We start from the raw sequence: 16,484 nt of genomic DNA, 5'->3' as shown, positions 1-16,484 counted from the left end.
AAGGGCGTCGCAAAATTCTAAAGCACCTAAATCTTAGTCTAAAGAAAAAGCACTTAAGGAATTCTACGGCAAAGCCTAAAAATCTAGGAGTAAAAATAATTATAGCAAAAACTAAGTTTAAAATTAAATATGAGCTAAAAAATACAAATTTTACGCTACAACGATTAAAAAGGTACAAAATATAAAAATATACAAAAAGTTGTAAAAAGTACAATTTTTATAAAAATATTATTTTTATATTATTTATTTTATAAAACTATTAATTTTACAATTTTATTAAAACTAATTTAACTAAAATATATAAATAAAAAGTAAAAGTAAAATTAAAACTAATAATAATAATAATAATAATTAGGTTTTAATAATAATAATTAAAAATACCCGTAATCAATGCTTGATTAGGGTTTTGTCCGTGTGTCAGAAGCCCTCCGCGAGTCGCGGCAAAGAGAGAAGAAAACCCCGCGAGTCGCGGGGATCCAGAATTCAGTTGACAGGTTTTACTTTTTACGCGTTTTTCTTTATTATTTTTTTTTATTTTTTATTTTTTTATGTTTTCTGTTTTTAATTTAAATAAACGATTTTAAAATAAAACTTATATTTTTATAAACTAAAATAGAAATAAAGAAACTTATAAAACTTAAATATTTACAAAATCTTAAAAATACATATATTTTTGTTTTTCTTTTTATATTTTTCGAATATTTAAAACGTATTTTTACAAAACGAATTTTAATAAAAGTAACTAAAAATCTTTTTTTTTTTTTTTTTTATATTATCGTTGCGCTTCCGGCGTTTAAGAGTTTGTCCCCGGCAGCGGCGCCAAAAATTTGATGATGTAGTGGAGGGGTACGTGATAGTACTATATTTTACTACAAAATACGTTACAAATTACACAAGTTTTAATTTATTTATAGAATGGATATACTTAAACCTTGCTACAACACTTATAGGCAGTGTACCTAATCGTACAGTAGTGTAGTTTTTAGTAAGTCCGGTTCGTTCCACAGGGAAATCTTTAAACAAAGCTCAACGCTATATTAGTTTACTTTTATAAAAATACAAACATATATATAAGTAATATTATTATTATAAAAGGGGGGTTTTTACCGTTTAATGACCGGTTTGTCGATTTTAAGATTTTAGTCGCAGTTAAAACCTAATGTAAAATATAAAATAAATACAAGACTTAAATTAAAGCGTAAAGTAAATAACGATAATGAAATTGCGAATAATAAAAGTGCGATAAAATAAACTTGCGATAATTAAAAAGTACGATAATTAAAAGTGCGATTAAATAACAATAAATAAAAGTGCGATAATTAGAAGTGCAATTAAATATAAAATAAAGGAAATTAAATATGAAATAAAAGAATTATGCTTATTTAAACTTCCGTAATCATGATGTTTGACGTGTTGATTTTAGTTTTATGCCCATGGGTTAATTGTCCTTTGTCCTGGATTATTCAATATGTCCGTCTGGTTTTTGTCCATAACAGTCCATCAGTCATAAATATAAATTGCAAGTGTCCTTGTCAAATTATTATTATACCCGAAGATAAATATTCCAACTAATTGGGGATTCGAATTGTAACAAGGTTTTAATACTTTGTTTAATGAATACACCAGGTTATCGACTGCGTGTAAACCAAGGTTTTACCACTTTGTTAACAATTACACCAATTACCCTTGAATGTAATTTCACCCCTGTTTTGATTATTCTAGTGGCTATTAATCCATTCCCGTGTCCGGTAAAATGAACGATTATTCGTACATATAAATACCCCGCCCATCGTGTCCGATCGAGTGTATATGGTAATTTATAGGGACGCCCAATTGTAAATCTTTATATTAACATTAACAAACTTTCATTTAGTTAAACAAATATAAAGCCCATTAATAGCCCATAGTCTAGTTTCCACAAGTGTCGTTCTTTTATCCAAACCCCAATTATGGTACAAAGCCCAATTACCCAATTTTAGTAATTAGCCCAACATCATGATTACTTCGTTTTAAATAAGCATAATAATAACTTAGCTACGAGACATTAATGTAAAAAGGTTGAACATAACTTACAATGATTAAAAATAGCGTAGCGTTACACGGACAGAATTTCGACTTACACCCTTACAACATTCGCTAACATACCCTTATTATTAGAATTATAATTAAAATTAAAATATAAATTATAAATATAAATATATTTACGTATGAAGAGGAAGAGAAAAAGATGATAAATTGGATCAGAATTCGGTTGGCTTTATAGCCAGACTTGATTTTTGGGGCTCCGCGACTCGCGGCAAAATGCCATTAAAACTCCGCGAGTCGCGGAGATGTATTTACAGCTCACACCCTTGGAGTTTCTTGCTGCCGACGGTTTTTAATATATATATATAATATATATATAATTAATATAATTAATTATATATTATATTATATTTATATACATAGTTAACTTGTAATTTTTAGTCCGTTGCGTCGAGCGTTAAGAGTTGACTCTGGTCCCGGTTCCGGATTTTCGAACGTCCTCGCGTACAATTTAATATCTTGTACTTTGCGTTTTGAATCTTGTACTCTTGTGATTTCGAGACGTTTCTTATCAATAATTGGAACCTTTTTGATTGTCTTTTATTCTTTTGAGCTTTTTGGTCGTTTGCGTCTTCAATTCGTCGAATCTGTCTTTTGTCTTCACCTTTTATTATTTAAACGAATATCTCTTGTAAATAGAACAATTGCAACTAAAAGCTTGTCTTTCTTGAGGAATAATGCTATGAAATATATGTTCGTTTTTAGCATTATCACCTTCTCCGTTCAAACTTTTTGCTTCTTGGTTTTTGATTGAGGGGTTTGAAGCCGTGGTGAGGAATGCATGGGTAGATCCGTTAATTGTGGCTGATTGTGAGAACAAGAACCCTTTTATTGTTTTTAAAAATAAGTTGAAGTTTGTTAAGTTGAATCTCAAGTCTTGGTACAGAGACTTTTCGAATGGTTGTAGTCAAAACAGAAAGGATCTGCTCTCTTCTATTGACATCATTGATGAGCAGTTAGTTAATGGAGGTAATCGTATTGACCTTTCGATGCAGCGTTTAAATGCTTTAAAAGAGCTTGCTTCTATTGATAAGATTGAAAGCATGAATGCAGCTCAGAAAAATAAGAAATTATGGAACCAGTACGGTGATGAAAACTCCTCCTTTTTCCATTCTGTCATCAATCGAAAACGGAAAAAATTAGCTATATCGGGGATTAACTCAAATGGGACTTGGGTAACTTCACCTTTACATGTCAAAAACACTTTCCTTAACTTCTTCAAGGAAAAGTTCCTTCGAACTAATACAGTGAAGGTTAACAGACCGAGTACTCATCTTCGGTCTCTTACTGTCGAACTGTCTAACGGGTTGGAGCAGCCTTTTTCTGAGTTAGAAATTCGAAAGGCGGTGTGGGATTGTGGCGATGATAAAGCTCCCGGTCCTGATGGTTTCTCCTTTCGTTTCATCAAATTCTTCTGGGACCTTGTCAAGGATGACGTTTGTGCTTTCGTTCATAATTTTCATGCCACAGGTTACATTCCAAAGGGTTGTAATTCTTCTTTTTTTACATTGATTCCTAAGGTTGCTAATCCGCTTTTGGTCAAAGATTATCGCCCCATTAGTCTCATCGGTATTCAATATAAAATCTTATCGAAGTTGTTAGCTAATAGGCTCTCTTCTGTTATCAGTAATATTATCAGCAAAGAACAGTCGGCTTATATCAAGGGCAGGCAAATTCTTGATGGTCCTTTGATGGTTAACGAAATAATTGATTGGTGTAAAAGAAAAAAGAAAAAAGCGATGCTCTTTAAAGTCGACTTCGATAAGGCATTTGACTCGATTAGTTGGGATTTTTTGCTCTCAATGCTCGAACAGCTTGGTTTTGGCCGAAGGTGGATCTTATGGATTAAAGGTTGCCTCAACTCCTCTTTTGCATCAGTTTTGGTCAATGGTAGTCCAACTGAGGAATTTAAAATTGGTCGTGGGCTACGACAAGGTGATCCCCTGTCTCCTTTTCTCTTCATTATATGTATGGAAGGCCTTCATGTGGCGATGTTAGATGCGGTGGATCACAACTTGTTCAAAGGCATCTCAGTTGGGAATGATGCTAATGCCGTGCGTGTGTCCCATGGTTTCTTTGCCGATGACGCATTATTTCTAGGAGAATGGAGTGATGATAATTTCAGAAATCTCATTTATATCCTCAAATGTTTCTTTCTGGTCTCAGGGCTCCAATTAAACGTTCATAAATCTAATATTCTTGGTATTGGTATTCCATCTCTTGAGCTTAATCGAGTCGCGGCTTCTTTTGGTTGTAATCCAGTCTCGTTCCCTTTTATGTATCTTGGTATCCCCATTGGTGCCAATATGAGACGCCTTGATAGTTGAAACCAATTATAAGCAAAGTAGAGAAGCGTTTAGCGAAATGGAAAGTGAAACTTTTATCTTTCGGGGGTCGTTTGACGCTGATAAAATCAGTCCTGGGCGCTCTTGGAATCTATTACTTCTCTATATTCAAAGTGCCTAAAGGAGTAATTAAGTGTCTTGAATCACTTCGAGCTAATTTTTTATGGGGCGGTACGAAAGAAGATCGAAAAATTCATTGGGTGAAATGGGACGACATTATAAAAAGTAAAGAAAAAGGTGGTCTTGGGGTTGTGAGTTTAGACTCTCTAAATAAAGCTCTCCTTTATAAATGGCGGTGGCGATACGTATCTTGTCGCGATTGGCTATGGGTTTTGGTTGTTAAAGCGATTCATGGTGATCAACTTGATGGCATCACTCCATTGGTTAATAGAGCAGCTGCAGGTTCTTGGGCTCTTATTAACCGGACTCTGTCTGACCTACACGCCCAACATCCTTCGATTGCAAACTCTCTTTTTATTAAAATCGGTAATGGCAACAACACCCTTTTCTGGTATGATAATTGGTTAAATGGTTCATCTCCGAAGGTTTGTTTTCCTCGCCTTTTTGCTCTTGAATCTGAAAATTTTTGCAAGTTTAGTGAAAGGAGATCTAATAATAGCTGGACTTGGAAATGGCGTAGAACTATCAGAAATGGAATCGAGTCCCAACAACTAAATGATTTACTTGCTGCAGCTGCTCACATTCAGATTTCAGACTCTACTGATGCGTGGATATTCTCTAGCTCGGATGATGGCTCTTTTTCTGTTAGCTTGTTTCGCACTCTCATTGATCAATGTCCAACAGGTAATCGACCCACTCTTTGGTGCAAGTACATTCCTCCTAATGTTAATTTTTTCTTGTGGCGAGCAAGTCTTAATAGACTACCTGACAAGTGCAATTTGTTGGATAGAGGTATGGTGGTTGATAATCTGTTTTGTTCATCATGTTCGCTGCACATTGAGGACTTTCCTCATGTTTTCTTCGACTGTATCACTGCTACTCAGGTTTGGGCATATATTGCCACTTGGTTACAGGTTGATCTTCATTATTGGCAATCATTTGATGATATGAGGAACTGGATTTATTCCACACAACATAATACAAAGGCTGCTGCCACTCTTCAAGTTATTTGTTATGCTACGTTGTGGGCTTTATGGCGGTTCAGAAACGGGTGCATCTTCGAACCGAATAAATTTAAGAAATGTCATATTATTGATTCGATTGTGTTATCCTCTTTTGATTGGCTTTCTTCTCGTTATAAGAAAGTTAATCTTAATTGGAATATTTGGTTACAAAACCCTTTGATTTCCTTGTAATTCTCTAGCTCCTTGCTAGTTTTTAATAATATTCTCAGCCGTTAGAAAAAAAAGAAGCATCCAATATTTATATTTCAATCGTTAAATTTGAAAACCGAATTTATGAAAACAACCACGCATGATTGCTTGAGTGGCTACCGAGTTGTCCACTGAAGCACACCCCCGGATTTAATTCCTGGTTATGCCAAATTTTTCAAAAAAAGAAGTATGACTAGAGGGTGCGCATAATGCACAGTTCATCCGGTACCAGGTCTCGCCCTCAGAGGGCTTGATTACCTGAGGTTTTACCTTCCATGGAGAAGTCAATGTGTACATTCATAAGAGGGTTTCCTCACTTACAAAACAAACCAAAAAAACATAAACCGAAAATACACTACTAAAATTCGAAATCAATTTTCAATTCAATTTTTAGTTTTACTTATTAAATTCGATTAAAATAAAAACCGAATTCAACTTATTATACTTTAAAGGGCCTATATTTAATTATTAGTACATGTACACCGTAAATCGAATTCAAAATTAAAAGTCAAATTCAAAGTTGATTTCTACGATTATTATTTTGATTAAATTACGATTTTCTAAAATGAAATAAAAATCAATTCAAATTCAGCTTTCAAATTTGCTTTCATATTTTTAAAACAAAATAAATAAATTGAATAAATGAGAAAACTGAAAATCAAACCAATAAACACCCTAAATAAGTAATGTAAAATCTTGATATATTTATAAAATAAGATGACTTTATCACATATGTGACCGACTAGGTGACAATCCATATTCGACACGGATCAAAATAATAAATAATTACGTCAAAGTTGGATCAAAATAATAAATAATTACGTCAAAGTTAACTAAGTTACTACTCGTAATAACTATGTACAAGAAGTATTTAGTCATTTGTTAAGGTAACTTATAAACTTTGAGATTGTGATTTCGAGTTTCGTGATGAATTATTCATAATCGAGAATGTATTTATTATTTTTAAAGACATAACATCAAAGATAATTTATGTGATTTGTAACAAAAATCACCGCCCTTGTGCTTTTTTCATGACTGGTAATCCATGTGGTTTATACTTCAATCAATGATAGTTTCTCGCACTAATGAAAGTTAATTATTTTCATTAAATTCAGTTGTGTGCCGAACATGTGAAACTATTTTCGTCTTTTTACCTTTCCATTATGTTCCTTATATTTCCTTCATCTTCATCTTCACTCTAACTTCGTCCTCATTTCTAGCTTCATCTTCATCCAAAATATAAAAACCCTAATCATTCCAAATTATTCAAAATTAAAATAAATATTAAATCCAAATTTAAACCTAAATCAAACCAAATCTAAATCAAAAATCAAATATATTAAATTACACTTATGACGATATTAAAAATAATTATTTTCTAACCTTAAACAAAAGTTCAAAAAAATAGAATAGAAAAAATGAGAGACATTCTTGTGATGTCATAAATCTGTATGATTTATTTTTAAGAAACCCCTAAAATGCCCATTAAATAACTACGCCAGTGTATATATTATTTTAACACTAATTAAATAATTTAAAAGACAAAAATATTTTTAAAACCGCCAGTGTAACCCCTCCCTCTCCCCCCCCCCCCCCCCCCTCCCTCTCTCTCTCTCTTAACTCTTGAGTATTATTTATTTCCAAATCTAAAAAAAAAAACTAAATCTTTCAATTCCAAGAAACAAGAATTCAAATTCAAATTTGCAATATCAGTTGGTCATTTGATTCATCGGACCTCTTCACCATTTTTTCTATACTCTCTTGATGCATATATGTTTGATCCAGGAGGTTGTACGATTTGGGTTTTGGGTTAATTGGGCTGCACCGGTACTTGGGCTGAATTAAAACGTGATGGGCTAGAATTAAAAGGGCAGCCAATTTAAAACAGACTTCCAGCAAGATTTGTTTCTTTATTTTTATTTATTTGATTTCCTTTTATGTTTTAGCTTTTTGTCCAAGCTAGGGTTATATTTCTTTTAGTATTTATATTCTGTTATCCTGCTGGAAAGAACTCAGTTTTTTGATTTTGATTTGATAATAAAAAAAAAAGGCTGTAGCCTCTTGTTAAAACCGTGATGGTTTTATTTGTCTGCTAAAACCGAGAAGGTTAGCACTATTCTTGTTTAACCGAGAAGGTTAAACTATCTATCTTAGTCTTATTGTTTAGCCACGATCGTCTCTTTACATTAAGTGGTATCAGATTCCAAGCATGGCTAAACAAGCTGAGTTCGAGAGATTGAATCGCAAGATTCAAGATTTGGAAGACATGCAACATCTCTTGCGTAATATAGAGATGAAGCTTGAAAATCTTGACTTTTCAAGAAAGCCTCAACCGGATGACTTTGTTGATTCGGTTGATCAAGTTTTTAATCTGGAATACGTTCCTCAACCTATTGTGGATGAAGATTCCGAACCCATCTATGATATGGATGGTGAGGATGATCATATTTATGATACAGATGGGGAGGAAGAGGAAGATTACAAGTGTGAGGTTGCGGAGAGTACTGACATAAATAAATTCGGCGCTCCAGTTTTTTACACCAACATATATAAAGAAGAAGTTAAGATTTCCTCTTGTGAAGATGAAAAAGTCTCGTTTTGTAAGACACAAGCAGACCTTTTCCTTCCTCCTGATCGTGTGGATGATTTTCCAATTGCTATGCGGATATCGCACAAAGTGATTGATGTAATTACAAAGTTGGAGCTTCCATCCGTGTCTGATCTTGAGACAGCTACCGCAGTTTATAGTATCAGGTTCAGCCCAGATCCTATTTTTCTTACCTCTGAAGTTTCATCAGTTGACGGATTTTATTCTGTAAACATACGTGGACATGGACAGGTGTTATTTGCTGCTATTAATGAGTCAACTAATGTTGATATGAAAAACGTTTTAAAAAAAAAACTCGTGTAGCTCTTGAGGATTCAGGCATCATTGTTGTAGACTCGAGGACGAGTCTTCTCGAAGAAGGGGAGGATGATGCATATCTGTTTGATCCAGGAGGTTGTACGATTTGGGTTTTGGGTTAATTGGGCTGCACCGGTACTTGGGCTGAATTAAAACGTGATGGGCTAAAATTAAAAGGGCAGCCAATTTAAAACAGACTTCCAGCAAGATTTGTTTCTTTATTTTTATTTATTTGATTTCCTTTTATGTTTTAGCTTTTTGTCCAAGCTAGGGTTATATTTCTTTTAGTATTTATATTCTGTTATCCTGCTGGAAAGAACTCAGTTTTTTTATTTTGATTTGATAATAAAAAAAAAAAGCTGTAGCCTCTTGTTAAAACCGTGATGGTTTTATTTGTCTGCTAAAACCGAGAAGGTTAGCACTATTCTTGTTTAACCGAGAAGGTTAAACTATCTATCTTAGTCTTATTGTTTAGCCACGATCGTCTCTTTACATTATCTCTTCTACCATCTCCATGAGTTGTGATGAATTGCTTTTGATATAGCTCTCTGTCTTGCCTCTTTACTCTTCGTCTCCCATCCTATTATATAAGGGTTTGTTGTGAAAGGATCATATCTCCACCAAAATTTGCAAAACTATGTATACATTTAAGCTTTTGGTATTTGTCTAAAATTATCCACCTCTAATATCTTAGATTTTTATATTTTAATTTTGATCTTTTTTGCCATAATATCTTAGCACTGGCATTTTAATTTATAATATATAAACTCTCGGTGAATATTTATATTTCTAGCCTTAAATGTAACATTCAAATTTCGAAAAGATGGGTGGACCGGCGGTCTAGATTGGCTCGGCGGTCCAACCTCAGTTCGAAGGAAAATCAGGAGCAATCTGGACCGGCGGTCCAGATTGGTTCGGCGGTCCTGCACTAAGTTATTTGTTAGCAGGTCAGAAGTGGATCGGTAGTCTAATTTGGTCTGGCGGTCCACAACGCGACTTTTGTTATTTTTGTAATTTCGTAAAATTGAAGAAGGCAATTTGGTCTTTTCACTTATGGACGGTTTTAATCCCCAAGATCAGATCTTATCCACATTTCCATCCTCATTCTCACCAACCAAACTATTTAGAGAGAAAGTGGAGAGTTGTAGTGAGAGAAAGCTTGAATGGATGAAGATGGTGGTGATTTCTACCCAAATTGGAGTGGATCTTGGTTCTTCTTGGTGTGCTAGCTTCTTGGCTTCATTTTGGTGTTAAGGTAAGCACTTAATCCGAATTTTGTTGTTTAATTTCCATTTTTACTTAGGGTTTGTGTTAGTGATGGGTTATAAACCTCATTTCTTATGAAATTGGGGGGGTCTTGGTGTGTGATTTGGGTAAAGTAACTTAAATAATATGAGTTTAGGATTTGATGACGAATTTGGTTATATTTGTCATGGATTTGAGTGTTAATCACTAGATTGTAAGTGTGTTGGTGATTTTTATGTTCATAAGAACATGTTGTGAGTCAAATTGGGTGTTGACTTTGATTTAGTGTCAAACTAAGATTTGAGTCAAGTTTTGGTGAATAAAATATGTAAATACTTGGTTTATGTGTTAATTGGTGTTTTAGAGACATAACCACTAGCCAATAGTGATTATGGTTGAGTTTGACATAAGTCAAATGTGGTCAAGTGCAATATGGGTCAATATTGCACATGTCATAGTTTTGGTGTAAGTGACGTTTTGGAATGATCATTAACTAAGTAGTGATCTAGTGTCGGGACCTAAGTTTGGTCGATTTGGAGATGAGTACACTCGAAGTGGTAATTGGATTGTGTCCATTAGTGGTTAAATGGGCGAGTTTTGGCGAGCAAGGTGTGATCCCTCGGCTAAGGGACGTGTCTGTCGGATTCTCTTTTAGAGAGTTGATATTTACGTGTATATTGTGCCTATGTGTGATATTTATGTGCTCGGTCGTGATGGCGGTGATTGTGCATACGTGTGATTCGCGTGCGCTTTAAGGTGAGTAGAATAATTACACGTGTATGTATATGGTGTATTTACTTGTGCGGGATGGGATGTGGGTTTAAAGTTCGGGCGTTCGATACCACATCGTATTGGCATGTGATATGGGTTTAAAGTTCGGGCATTCGATACCATATCATCATGTCTGCGGGAGCATGAAGTGTGGGTTTAAATTGTTGCGAGTTTTAGCATAGGGAACTTGAAGGGATAATGGTGTTTTCCATATTTTCCTAAGTGGGCATTTGGACGTTGAGTGTATGAGATACCGTTTGTTGCGGTAATGTACGCTAGTGATTATTAGCGTGTGGGGAGATATTTGAGTTAATGGAAATCGTTGTGGACATCGAGTTTGGAGGTATGTCGGAGGACCATTGAGTGTGGGTCCAGCTTGTTAAGTGACATAGATCACGGGGACGTGATCTAGTTTAAGTGAGGGAAAGTTGTAAGACCCTGAATTTTATAAATCACATTTAGTTTCAGAGTGGCACGCCGTGCCAAGAAAGTGGCACGCCGTGCCAAAGAAAAAATTAAGAAAAACTAGTTTCGGAGTGACACGTCGTGCCAAGAAAGTGGCACGCCGTGCCAAGGCAAAAATGCAAATTCAGAATCTAAGTGGCACGTCGTGCCAAGGCAAAAATGCAAATTCAGAACCTAAGTGGCACGCCGTGCCAGTTAGGTGGCACGCCATGCCAAGGCCTGATTCATCATTTTTTTAAAGGGGTTAAATGAGGGGCAAAGTGGTAATTTCACTTGTGGACGGTTTTGAGGCCACAAATCTAGCCAAACCTCATCCACATCTTCATTTCATCTTATCATATTCATCTCAAACTCTCTCATCTTTCTAGAGAGAGGAAACCCATTTAGAGAGAGAGAGAGAGCTTTGATTGGGGAAGAAGAAGCTCGAATCGGGTGAAGGTGCAAGAGTTAAAGTTGTTCCTTTCGTCCCTAGCTACGTTTTAATTGTAGTGGTAAGTCTCGAATCCAAATTTTAGTGTTTGATTCTTGTTTTGTGTTAGGTTTTGAGTTAGTGTTGGGTTATAAACCCCATTTCTCATGAAATTGGGGGTTTTGTTGTATTGTTAGTGTAAGTGAACCCGATTATTATGGGTTTAGGGTTTGATGACGAATTTTGAAGTATTTGTCATGGTTTGGGTGTTAAATCACTAGATTGAAAGGTTGTTAGTGATTTTAATGTTCTTAAGAACAAAGTTTGCTAGTCAAAATGGGTGTTGACTTGGTTTGGTATCAAAATGAGTTTTGAGTCAAGTTTTGATGAATCAAGTATGTAAATACTTGATTTATGTGTAAATTAGTGTTTTGAAAATATAATCACTAGTCGTCAATGATTTTGGGCATTTTTGGGACTTATGTCAAAATGGGTAAGTTGATTGGTTCGAATTTGGTAATGATACTAGTTTTGGTCAAATGGATGTTTAAATACTTATGTTAAGTGTTAAATGATGTTTTTGGAAGTAATCGCTCATGAGAAGTGATTTTAAGTCAAAGTGATGTTTTAACACAAGTTGTTGGTTAAGATTCAAATCATAATATTCAAAGGTTAATCACTTTGTTTTGATGATGACACACAAGAACCTAGTAGTTAATCGTATGTAGGACGACATGAGTTCATAAGCCTAAACTATCTCTAGCAAAAGACCAACACATAAGCAATTATCTTGGTAAAAAAATGCTACACGGCTGTACTACGGTCGACCGTGAAACCAACCGTGTGTGTCCTGTATCAACGAGTTCAAGATTTTCTAAAACTGTAAATCTACGACTCACTTTACGGACGACCGCAGCCCGACCGCAGTTTTCTCTGTTACCAAATTCATTCACTTTAAGATAAACCACTTTGAGGCATCTATAATTTATGAAACTTTTTTAAATACACTTATAATAGTTGCCTTTTTTGATCTCAAAAGAGTTTTGAACCAAAAGATGTTAATTTTTACTAATCACAACTAATGACATCTTAATGACACTTTAAGCTTGATTTAGGCTAAAACACTCAAGTGTCATATCTCTTTATCCTAATGCATAGTGTCATTTAAACATACTAATAATGATCATTAAAGTCCCAATTAAAGAGTTGCTCTCCCATTGATTTTATGTATCATTATTTGTATGAAAATGTAATTAGCTCAAGTCTAGTCAAGATGTAACAAGAATCATTATGTTCAAACTAGACTCAAACTAGTTCATTTAAGTTGTAACAATGTTCTAAAAAGCAAGAAACTCCCATAAGCTAAATGACAAGTGATTAAGAAAGGTTGATGAAGATTTTGGAAGATAATGGTTTGTCAAGAGACAAAAATCTGCAATTACCTCTTTTGGTAATCAATGACAAATGGTCAAAGATTAAGACTTTCTTCTTTAATGGACATGTCAACTTCCAAGCTTATGTCCAAAACATAAAAGGTAATGAGGATAATTTCAGAAGTAATTGGCCTTTAGTTGCAGCTATTCAACAAGGGAAAATGACAATTTTCAAAGGACAAAAACGGCCATAAGAATCAGATGTCAGAGGTACACGGTCGAACCACGGTCGACCGTACAGTGAGCCGTATGACTTCCAGGCAGATTTCTCTTTCCTATAAAAGCCAAGCCTTGAAGCATTTGAAGACTCACCTCTTGCACTCATATTTTCTCATACTTACTGATATCATTCTTATAATTAATTTGTAATCTTTTAGAGTGATTCTAGCAAAAGTACTTGTAAGCTTAAAGTTGTAAGTTTACTTGTAAACTATCTTCTTAAAGGGATCTAGAGGATAGTTGTGGTTTCACTAGGATAGTTCATTAGGATCTTGTGGTAAGAGCTATAGGTGTTTGTGAAGTCTTCAAAGGGATGTAAGAGTTCACAAGGTGCGGCTTATCGAAGTACTAGTGTTGTATCCGGACACTCCACCGAGTTTGGAGTATCATAGTGAAGAAAAATCTCAATTCGTAGAATTGAGGAGTGGATTAAGGAAGATTAGTTAACATCTTCCCGAACCACTATAAATCGTTGTGTTTGTTCTCTCCTCCCTTATCTTTTAATTACAATTTGTCATATATTTGTATTGTTAGCATTATTAGAGAACAAACATTTCAAATCACACTATATCAAGTTCAAGTTCAACAAAACGCAAAGAAAATTTTGAAAAATCAACTAAGTAACTATTCACCCCCCTCTCTAGTTACTTACACAAGTCAAACGTGGTCAAACGCAATATGGGTCAATATTGCACGTGTTGTGGTTTTGGGTGTAAATTGACAAGTCAAAGTGAGTTAAACCTAATTTGATCAATTGGAAGTTAACTTTTGTGTTAAGTGCTAAATTGGTGATTTTACGACGAAATCACTAGTAATGGTGATATTGGGTCAAACTTGACTTGTTTTGGTGGTTAAGTGCAATTTGGGCCAAGTTGCACTTATGGGTTGGTTTTGTAGGTTCTAGTGAAATAAGTGTTAGTTTGTACCTTTTTGAATGGGTCGAAATTACCACCTGTAGTGGTAATTGGTGAAGTTCATTTTAGGTGTCTAAATGGGCGGTTTTTGGCGAGCAAGGTGTGATCCCTCGCCTAAGGGATGTTTGTGTCGGGTTCTCTTTTAGAGAATGGTTATTTATGTATATATTGTACCTATGTGTGATATAGGTGGTTACTTGCTCGAATTTGAGGACGGAGATCATGTTATACATGAATTGTGCGGACGTTCCAAGGTGAGTGGAATAATTATACGTATATATATAGTGTATTTACTTGTGTGGGATGCGATGTGGGTTTAAAGTTCGTGAGTTCCATACCACATCGTGTTTGGCATGAGATGATGGTTTAAATTTCGTGAGTTTGATACCTCATATGTCATGTGGGTTGGCGTGTGATGTGGATTTTAAGCTCGTGAGTTTGATACCACATCATTACGTATGGCGTGAAATGTGGGTTTGACTGGTGGGTTTAAGTTCGTGAGTTCGATACCACTCAAGGGACTAGTGATGAATACTAGTGGCGTCTGCGTGGCTAACGGTTCATTCACGAGAATCGTTCCCTTTGGATTTCGGTTAACCATGGTTATGTGTTGTAGTGTAGCATATTATATTGTTTGGATTATATGCTATTGTTTGTGCTAGCTTGCGTATTGGAGATTTCAGCGTTATACTTTGCGATGGTATGCTAATTAAATTGCTAGCGTGTATGCGGTAATTGTGTAAGTGATTGCAAGTAAGTAGATTATATATGTATATGTATAATTATTGCATTCACTAAGCTTTATGCTTACCCCTCTCGTTGTTTACCTTTTTACAAGTATTGTGTTGTGAAGCTAGCTAGTTGCTAGACTAGATGCGTAGGAGCGTTTGGGCTCGATGGGGTAGCTTTTGGATATTTAGACGCAGATTGGGGATTTAGTAGCCCCCGGGATTATGCTCTTGGTATCGGGTTGGGTTATTATGTATTAACCCATATTTCGTGTGATTGGGTCATTATTACAAATGTTTTTGTAATGTGTAATTTGTGTACCAAGGGTCATTCTAAATTGTTAAACGTATCATTAGGATACTATGTTTTGATTAAAACAGAGTTGGAGGTGTTATGTATTATGAATGTTTTAATGGGACCTAGCTTATAAAAAAAATGCTTCGTTTTTGGTAAACGAATTTGGGATCGTTACAAATGGTGGGGCTCAGGTGCTTGGGGGTTTTGGATAGTCTAGTTTAACGACGGGAATTCATTTGTTTAGAGGTGATTGTGCGTTGTATTGTGTGAATGTTGCGCATGTCTGGATAAAGTACCTTGCTTGGCCATGTGGAATTGCTAAGGTACGCAATTGTAATAGTGTCTGATCTCCATTATTACAATCATTTATCTTGACACCAAGCAGGACATGACGAGTACCGAACGGAGGAAACGTGGCATGGTTGGGGTAGATTCGGGACGAATTAGGAATTATGTATTGGTTCCTAGGATATAGTTGTCTCGGGTGATGTGCTTTTTGTCACATCGGGTTCATTGTGAGTCAGGAAGTGTTACGGTGGATTTATAATCTAATGTGAGTGGGTGAACTCACGAGTTTGGTGCGTGCTTAGTCACCCTAAGTAGTGGGTGCACTATCGAGATTGTCATTGGTTGTAGTTACCTAGCGTGTGATGACCCGGAAATTTCTGACCAAATTTAAACTTAATCTTTAACGTTTTCGACACGATAAGCAAAGTCTGTAAAGTTGAATCTCAAAATTTTTGAACTATTCAATTACCTTTCGATTGTTCTCAACGATTCGCGAACAATTTTATGTAAATAGATACATATATATACCATTACTTGAAAACATAACAAAGTGTTGAGTATATGATACTGTGCATTAAACTTATTGGTTTGATTATCTGATTGATATATTTAGATACAGAGTTAAAAGATTATGCCAAACGATTGAATTAAAAGATAATTATTGAGTCCCTTAAGGATTATGATATTATTACGGGTCTCTGTTGTAAGGTCCACGTTGATTTGGGAAATCATTCATTATTAACGGTATTCGGAATAAATGGTAAAGTGTCTGTTTAAATAACGTAATTTGGACACATACAATAATAAGGAATATCAACTGTTGGAACTAGATATATGAATAACTTGCGATATGTATTTTAAAACGTGTTTATTAATATTGAAAATATATATTTAACAATACGATAAAATATAATATTAACTTGGTGATAAAAACGAATTGTTATTATATATATATTAACAAATAGCGAGACGATGATTTATAGAAGTAAATGATCAAAATACTCGAAAGTTTAAGATATACTTTGAGTGGTATAGTTTAGGGATA

The sequence above is a fragment of the Rutidosis leptorrhynchoides genome, chromosome 2 (genome assembly GCF_046630445.1).
Source record: "Rutidosis leptorrhynchoides isolate AG116_Rl617_1_P2 chromosome 2, CSIRO_AGI_Rlap_v1, whole genome shotgun sequence".
Lineage (NCBI taxonomy): Eukaryota > Viridiplantae > Streptophyta > Magnoliopsida > Asterales > Asteraceae > Rutidosis > Rutidosis leptorrhynchoides.
Note: the sequence above shows the minus strand (reverse complement) of the source record.